We start from the raw sequence: 9,153 nt of genomic DNA, 5'->3' as shown, positions 1-9,153 counted from the left end.
TGGCCATTGGGTCTATCGGGTTAGATCCACTTGGCCAGGACGCTGACAGCCCCTCCGGAGCATTATCAGGCTTGGTCTGGACCTGGCCCAAGACAGAGCTCACGTACACGATAAACTGGATGAGGCTTGATCCAGTCAGGCCAAGGCCTATTGAACAAGTATTTCACCTCTAACTAAGCTGTGCCCAACCTATTGTTTGAGTCGTTCAAGCCCACCTTGTACCCAAGACCAATGTTGTCAATATCGGCCATGTATCGTTTGGCCAACCATTCACGTGAATCGGGCTGATACCGATACTCAAGTGAATAGTTTTGAATCGGCTAAAAAATAATTAAAAATAATGTGTCAATCAAAACATGACACGTTTAGAGCCATTAAAATAATATTAAAATATATTAAAAAATAAGTTTAAGTATTTTTTATATTTATTAAAAAATAGATGATTCAAATGTGAAGCCTCTGCTCCTAAGGGCATGTTTGATGGTTTGTTCAGTTAGACAAAATAAAAAATAAAAATAAAATATTTTCTGTTAGTTCCGTAACAATTGTACCAAGTCCAACATTTGTTCGGATTTTATGTAAACGGTTTTCAACAATGATGTGCGAACATGAACGGTTTTTGACGAGGAAGGTGAGTCCGCTCGGTTTCAGTCCAAGCATACGAGTCACCAGTCACTGCCAATGCAAAAATGGAGGCGATGAGTCTGTCTGGAGAGAGTGTTGCGTGTGCAGCCCAAACATGCACTGTAGCTACAGTGCATGTTCTGGGGTCCCCACTGAGCGTTGCGTAGGGTGTAGGGGGAGTCATTCACCACCGTACATCAACCTGCAGGATGTACGACAGTGTATGCCCCCTCCCCCCGTACACCTCACTGAACACCACGCGACGCTCAATGGGAACCCAGGAACACGCACTGTAGCTACAATGCGTGCACTGTGTTTCTAGGGGAACATATAACCTGCCCGCATCCGACGACGTAGAACGACGACTTGTATGTTGTCAGAAGTTGGTTGTCGAACTTACAGTTGGTTACTATCGGCCTTCATTTTTTACTACACCGACAGGAAGGACCGTTTCAGGAACGGTTCTATGGACGTTACTCCACCTAAAATCCCCCCCAAAAAGTTAGGCTTTGTAAGAAAAAGAAAATTTAAAGAAGATTAATAAAATTTCTAACTTCTTCATCACCTAAAAGATAGAAAATTCGCAAAAAAAGGATATTGATCTATCGTTTGAAAAAGACGTAACAAAAAAACTTTTGATCTTCATTAATATGTTTAAAAAGAACGAAAAACAATTTTTTTGACTCCTTAGAGATTAAAAATCAATGAGATCAAAATTAAAAACATAAATCACTATTTTTTACAAATAGTCTCTCTTCACAACTACGAACTAGAAACCAGAACCGATTTACTCTCCACATTGCTCCGAAAATATCAAATCCAAGATATTTACAAAATTCTTAGAAAGAAAAGTGAGGAAAACTCTCGATCATCGCAAATCTCGACATGGAATTGCATCTGTGTTTGAGAGAAAATTTCCTTTTCCTTTTTCTCAACAAAAACCAGAGACCAAAATTTTCAAAAATCAGAGAAGGTGAGCCACCGAAACAATAAGAAAAAAATCAAGATAATCTCAAATCCAGATAATCTCAAATCCAGATCAAAAATCCCGATATCATATCTGAAGATGAGACCACCCATGGCGGCAGCGATGAAGACGACGAACAAAGTCACCTTCCCGGTGTAGTTCTTCACCTCGCGGGTGTTGACGAATCCATCGTTGGCCATTTTCGATCCCTTTGAGAAACTTCCTGAAGAGACAACGAGGAAGAGGAGAGTGTAGAGGCGGGCGCGCCCATTGAGCGAGTGAGCAAGAGAGAGAGAGAGAGGCGCACTCTTCGATGCATATATATATATATATATATATATATATATATATATATATATATATATATATATATATATATATATATATATATATATAGAGAGAGAGAGAGAGAGAGAGAGACGAAAGAAGATCAACATTACCACGCATGAAGATCAGCAAAATGCTGAACCCATGAACCGAACAATATAGAAAACAAAACTAAAATATATAAAAACAAAAGCTAAAGAAAAAAGAAACTACATACAGCTAGCAACAAACAACAAAGCCAAGCTCAACTAGGATCTGTTGGATTAGAAGAAACCACCGATGAGTGAACGTTGTTCAGACGGAAGGAGAGGTCTCTAAGATGCATACGTAGAATCACATATACATCAACCAAGATTTTATGGACAAGATTATTATGGATGATCGGAATTTGACGGAAAGTAGCATCATTGCGTGCCATCCAAACAAACCACCAAGTAGTAAGCAACCATGTCTTCCATATCAATCTCCACCGCTTGCATCGTCTAATTCCAATAGGACCCAGGAGCATATCAAGCGCAAAAGACTCCTCTTTGACAAATACGTCCAGAGATCTCCATGTCCGATTAAATAGGGCCACAAAGATTGGGCAAAACCATAATAAATGAAAAGTAGTTTCTTCAGCAACTTGACAAAGCACACACCAACTTGGAAACCAAAAGCCCACCTTCTTTAAATAATTGTGAGTCTGAACCCTATCATGCAAAATTAACTAAGCCAAGACCCGAGATCTTGGGGAAGGGCCCTTACCCCCATAACACACACTCAGAGAACCAATCTGCCCTTGGGGGGAGCAACGATCTATACACTTTGTGGGTGTGGAACGCACCATTTGGTGCAATCGCCCATTACAACCACTGATCATAATTTTCCGCATCCTCAATTTGATCTCTGAAGAACGATAAGACTCTCAGCCACATGCTTCGCAAGTGCGAGATCGCCAACCCCTAGGTTCTTTGACGAAAAATAGATAAATCAGGAGCACCATATTTAGCATGAAGCAAACGAGCACATGGAGAACTTGGTTGATGGGCCATCCAACATTGTTTGGCCACAAGAGCAATACTCCTATGTCTTGGAGCAAAAATACCTAAGTTAGTCATACGCCTAGGTAACACCACCATTCGCCAACCAACCAAATGGCGCTTACTCTTAAATTGACACCCAAACCAAAGAAAATCTGCCATTAAATGACAAATTTGCTTCTCCACACCCACATGCATCACAAACATTGACATGAAGAATTCGGGGATAGAAGAAAGAACATATCTGATTAAAGTCAGACGACCAGCGATGGAGGGATAAGATGTCTGGCACAAAAAAAACTTGTTTTTCACTTTTTGAATAGTTGGGGCCCAAGCAGCGAAAGAGAGGCTCTTCACTTGTAACAGCAAGCCCAAATATGTCATCGACAACTCAGAGATTGCACAATTAAAAATCCGTTGACCCGCTGCAAGCATAAAAGACTCAACATTGAACATAGTAAGAGAGCATTTGCTATCATTTAAGGAATGCTCAGAAAAAGAAAGAAAGAACTGGAGAATAAACTTGAATCTAAGCATCTGCTGCACGTTTGCTCGTCCCAAAATAATCATATCATCAGCATAAATAAGAATATGGTCCAAGAAATCTGAAACATCTAGAGGATCTATCAGGCGCTTCTCCGCAGCACGCTTGAGCAACACCACGAGACTCTCAGCAATGACATTAAACAACAGAGACAAGAGAGGGCAACATTGCCTTAATCCATGCCCCAACTTGATCTGACCACCTCTAATGCCATTAATCGTAATCATGACTTGAGCATTAGAGATCAATTCTCTCACCCACCTAAAAAAACGATGACTAATGCAAAAATTGGATAACATTTGAAATAAGAAGGGCCAATGCACAAAATCAAAGGCTTTATAAAAATCTAATTTAAGAGAAAAATAGGGCTGACCACTAAGATGTAAGGAGTGGATGACTTTAGAGGCCAAGATGAATGAATGGTGAATCCTCTTATTGTGGATAAAAGCGAGCTGAGAGTTCAAAAAAAATTGAGTCACAACCTTCAACCTATTAGCCAACACCTTGGCAATCATCCGATAAAGGGCACTCATAACAAAAATTGGGCGAAACCTAGAGATATCAGTGGTAGCATCATCTTTCGAAATTTAAAAAATAATTGTCAAGTGGGTTTGAATAGGCAATCTGGAGTTGCGACATAACTCATCAAACATGTTAATAACATTAGGCTTCACACAAGACCAAAAAAATTTGAAGAAATCCACATGAAACCCATCAAAACCTGGAGCTTTCCACCCCGACAAACATTTGATGACCCTAAAAATCTCATCTTCAGAGAACTTCATTTGCATAATTCTGGCTTGATCTTGCTGAATCGAACCAATAGAAACAAGACCAATGACACCCTTCACAGTAAGTGAAACAGAATATAAATATTTAAAATACTGAGTGACAACTAAAATAACGTGTTGATCAAAGTATGAAACACTCTCAATGGTGATTGAAGGGATAGCATTCCTCCTATGACGATGAGAAGCATATGAGTGAAAAAATTTAGTATTACTGTCTTCAGTCGCAAGCCATTTCACCCTTGCCCGTTGCTTCCATCTAATTTCCTCCTTGACCCTCCAGTTCTTCAAAAGCGTTGATAACTCAATAGATCTGGCCTGCAAACTCTGTAGGTGCAAATCAGATAGAGACTCTGGGAAAGACATAGTTTGATACAACGCTGAAATCTCTCGCTCCCAAGCAGCCATTTGATGAAATTCAACGACATCTTGATTATAGAGCCAAACTTTGATATCCTTAGCGAGACGAGACAACTTCTCATGACATCGGATAGCCGCCCACTTCTCATTGAAGGGCTTGTTCCAAGAGTCCGAAATAATCGTGTGAAAGTCTGGCTCCTAGAGCCACCATTATTCAAACACAAAACTCCTGACGCATTTAAAATCATCCCCCCAAATAGTGATTAACTGACCATGGTCCGAGATAAAAGGAGCCAACAAGACACACTTGACATCGGGAATGAGATCCAGCAAATTTGGAGTGACAAAAACCCTGTCAAGAACTCTGCAGCATGGGCGAATTCGCCTATTCGACCAAGAATAACGCTTCACAATAAAAGGGATTGGGTAAAGGTGATGTTGATGAACAAAATCTTGAAAAGCTCACATAGATGGATTGAGAAGAACGAGGTTATTATAATCCTGAATAGACAAAAGGAAATTAAAGTCTCCCATAAGAAAATGGTACTCCGATGATCCTATTTAAGTAATTCCAGAAAGCAGACCTCATGACAACGTGATTAGGGCCATACACAACAGTGACCATGACTCTTTTGCCACTGTCTTGCAAAGTGAAGGCAACAGACAATGAAAAAAGACCCATGTCCAACTGGAAAATATTTAAAGACTGCTTCCCCAAAATAAGGATACCACCGGCATGGCTGACCGCAGGTTTAAAAAAATAGTCAGCACCCCTCCATATACCAGAGGCAATAGAATGAAAAATGTCATCCATCTTAGTTTCACAAATAACAATCAGATTAGGCTTCTCTTGTCTAACCCAATTAGCCAGAAACATACGCTTAGCAGGGCAATTCAAGCCCCTGATATTCTAACAAAGAGACTTCATGACACACAATCTGGAAAAATCCGGGGAGTGTGTGGCCTCGCTGACCTTCGTGGAGACCTTCCATCGAAATTCGTAACATTGAGTGGGTTGCTCCTCTTGCTTCTACTACCATTGCTAATGTGCCGGTGTCGAACAACCCCTGTACACTGAGTAGCCCTCAAAGAACAGGGAGAATCACCCCTCAGACCAGCGACAACATCAAGTGAAGGACCTAAGGAGCCACCTAGGATAGTAGAGACTACTGAAATGGTAGATACCATATTGATAGTTATATGAAGCAGCTGTGACGAGGAGAGAGAGATATCAAGCATTCAGACTGCCTCTTCAACCTCAACACCCAAAGGCGACAGAGGGGGGGCACTGTCGAGGAAGGGGTGGAGCGGAAGGAAGAGCCACACACTCCCAAGAACTACACACGGAATCAGTGATGACAAAAGCAGTAGTAGTTGCCTCAGTGACAATCAACAATAAAGGAAAAGGAACTGATAAGCCAATAATCATGCATCTGTGAGCCTCAGTGAAATGAACATTAAACGCTATAATGTGAACCACCATATAATCAAAATGCCTTAATGAAAAAATAATGAAGGATGAGGGCAAAATTGACCTTTTTCTATCTTTTGCATGATTGTCTAACCGAGCTGCTAATCCACCTCGAGAAGGGGTGCTAGTCGTGTAAGGCACAAAGTCACTGATAGAGAAACCATGATGGGCATGAGCATAAGGAATAATGATGAACTTATCACCAGTAGGATAATACTCTAAAATTAGTTGCGACAGATATCTCGAGGGCCTCCAACAGCACGTTCAACGACTGTTGAAAGCAAGATATGAGAAGTCGAACAGACGTGTTGGGTTTGGCAATGTACGTCGAAGATGTAGATGATATAGTCGAAACCGTAGTCGAAAAGGATTTTTCGGTGAACTGCTTGGGCAGAGTATGTGATAGCCGGACCGGGACCCAGATAGTCCCAATCTTGATGGCATTAAAAAAAATCTTTGTCTCCTAAAGATCTTCAATCTGCACCCATGACGAAAAAAAAGTACGCCATGAAGGTCACTTAGAACTCTGACGGGCAAAGTGGCTCTCCAACACAGAAGAATCGCTGGAGTCAACAGGCTTTCTGGTTGAATGGTGGTGAGGAACATTTATTCACCTTCGCTTCCAAAAAGGATGACGATGAGCAAGGAAAGAGGAACCACACCTATGACAATCAAAGTGTTTCTGAAAATTTAGAGAGAAACATGATGCTCATCACCAACCTTTCGGTCTAGCGCGACGCAACTGAGATCTTGTGTAAAGGGCACAGAAAGAGCATTGCCATGAAGATGGGAGCTGCTGCCAGCCCCAATCAGCGACCCAACGCGGAAGCTCCCGAAAAAAGAAAGGCGGATCAAGCAGTGTCATGACAGAACATGCTTCGAGAGACTCCCTCCTAACGACAAGAAAAAATTTCTTGACGTCCGAGATATGAAGAGAGCCCGCAACCAGGCATGAACTGAAGATCTCCAGAGATTAAAAAATAATCGATGCTTGAGTCTGAACGGCAGGTCAACATCGAAACCCCATCGTTGGAGGGCGAATGTTGCGCCCCAGTGATTAAGAGCATCCTGAATGATATGAAGGGCCCTCCGATTTGCTCCCAAAGTGGAGAGAGAGAGCACCTGGCTGCCGGAGGGGTGGTGGACGGTTGCAGTCTGACCTAGGGGTGGAGCACGGCGTGTGAGTGAGGGCGATGCAACCCCAAATCTCCAAAGGACTGAGGATCTGTTGTCGATGAACCTCTTCAGCAATCATGAAACCCCCAAAATGCCAAAGAACTTGTTGCCTGAGTGGTGGTGGGCGATTGCAGCCGGTGTTGGCTCTGATGACCCTAAGGTCGGGCGACGGTGGTGCGTAGCTGCAGAGGAGGTCGAGCGATGGTGGCTCTGGCACAACGAGGGGCATCATGCAGAGGAGGTCTGGTGACAATGGTTCCTGAGCGGCAATGGTCGTCGCTGCAGAGTTGGTTGGGCGATGGTGGCTCCCTCATAGAGAAGGGCGTCACTGCAGAGGAGGTCGGGCGATGGTGGTTCTGACGTAGCCAAGGGAGTCACTGCAGAGAAGGTGGGATGATGGTGGCTTCTGCGCGGTGAGGGGCGTCACTACAGAGGAGGTCAGGCGATGTGGCTCTAGCGAGGAACGACGATGCAGAGGAGGTCAAGGTCAGGCGATGGTAGCTTCGACGAGGGACATCGTTGCAGAGGAGGTCACGACGCTTGGATTCACTCATGAGTGAAGGAAGATGGAAGGGTTAAAGTTGAAGGGAGGAGAATTAGGGTTCAGAGAGAGAGAGAGAGAGAGGGCTGGGAGGATTCAATCAGATTCCCACGAAGTTAGGGTTCTGAATCCGACTGTAGAGGAGGTGGGGCAATGGTGGCTCCCACACAGAGAAGGGCGTCACTGCAGAGGAGGTCAGACGATGGTGGTTCCGACGTAGCGAGGGGAGTCACTGCAGAGGAGGTGGGACGATGGTGGCTCATGCGCAGCGAGGGGCGTCGCTGCAGAGGAGGTTGAGAGGTCGGGCAATATGGCTCCGACGAGGAACGACGATGCAGAGGAGATCGAGGTCAGGTGATGGTAGCTCTGGCGAGGGACAAGGTGGGACGATGGTGGCTCCTGCACGACGAGGGGCGTCGCTGCAGAGGAGGTTGAGAGGTCGAGCAATGTGTCTCCGACGAGGAACGACGATGCAGAGGAGGTCGAGGTCAAGCGATGGTAGCTCCGGCGAGGGACAGCGTTGCAGAGGAGGTCATGATGCTTGGATTCACTCGTGGGTGAAGGAAGATGGAAGGGTTGAAGTTGAAGGGAGGAGAATTAGGGTTCAGAGAGAGAGAGAGAGGGCTGGGAGGATTCGATCGGATTCCCACAGAGTTAGGGTTCCGAATCCGACTGCAGAGGAGGTGGGGCGATGGTGGCTCCCGCGCGGAGAAGGGCATGTGGAGAGAAAGAGAGAGAGAGCGCCAAGAGAGAGGGGAGAGAGAAGAGAGAGAGAGAGAGAGAGAGAGAGAGATTGGTTCCTAGCGGCCCTGTTATTTTCAACATGAGGGTAGAACAAAAATTTTACCTTAATATGAATGTGATGGACGACATTCCATGCATCCACCCACGTTCAACGTTTGTTGGAGCGGACATTCTTTTGGGGTTTTTTGTTGCACGCGATGCGCGGGACGCTCCATCAAACAAGCCCTAAGAGCTCGTTGGCATGTCACGAAAGAGGAAGCCGCAGCACCTCTTCTGCAGAAATAAAATCGAATTCCCCTTCCCACGGGAACACTTTCCACAGAAAAGGAGGATTCTGCACGTATTTAAGCCCGCCTGTTGAGGCAAATCCACGTTCCCATGTTTGTTTTGTTATTTTGGTCCCCTCAAAAATGCACACCCGTTGATGTGTTTCTATGGAAAGCGCCCACTTTCTGTGACAAGCAAACCCCTAAGGCTAGTGGGTTCCATATCTCTAGCTAAGGATTTGAGTTTGGATAACTGCTGATAAAAACCTGTACTGGTACGGGTACAAGGTCCTGGTATTGAAACGTGAGGCCTTAAAAAAATT

The sequence above is a fragment of the Nuphar pumila genome, chromosome 5 (genome assembly GCF_984573655.1).
Source record: "Nuphar pumila chromosome 5, dmNupPumi1.hap1.1, whole genome shotgun sequence".
Lineage (NCBI taxonomy): Eukaryota > Viridiplantae > Streptophyta > Magnoliopsida > Nymphaeales > Nymphaeaceae > Nuphar > Nuphar pumila.
The sequence above is the reverse complement of the archived record's forward strand: the minus strand, read 5'-3'. Positions refer to the sequence as shown.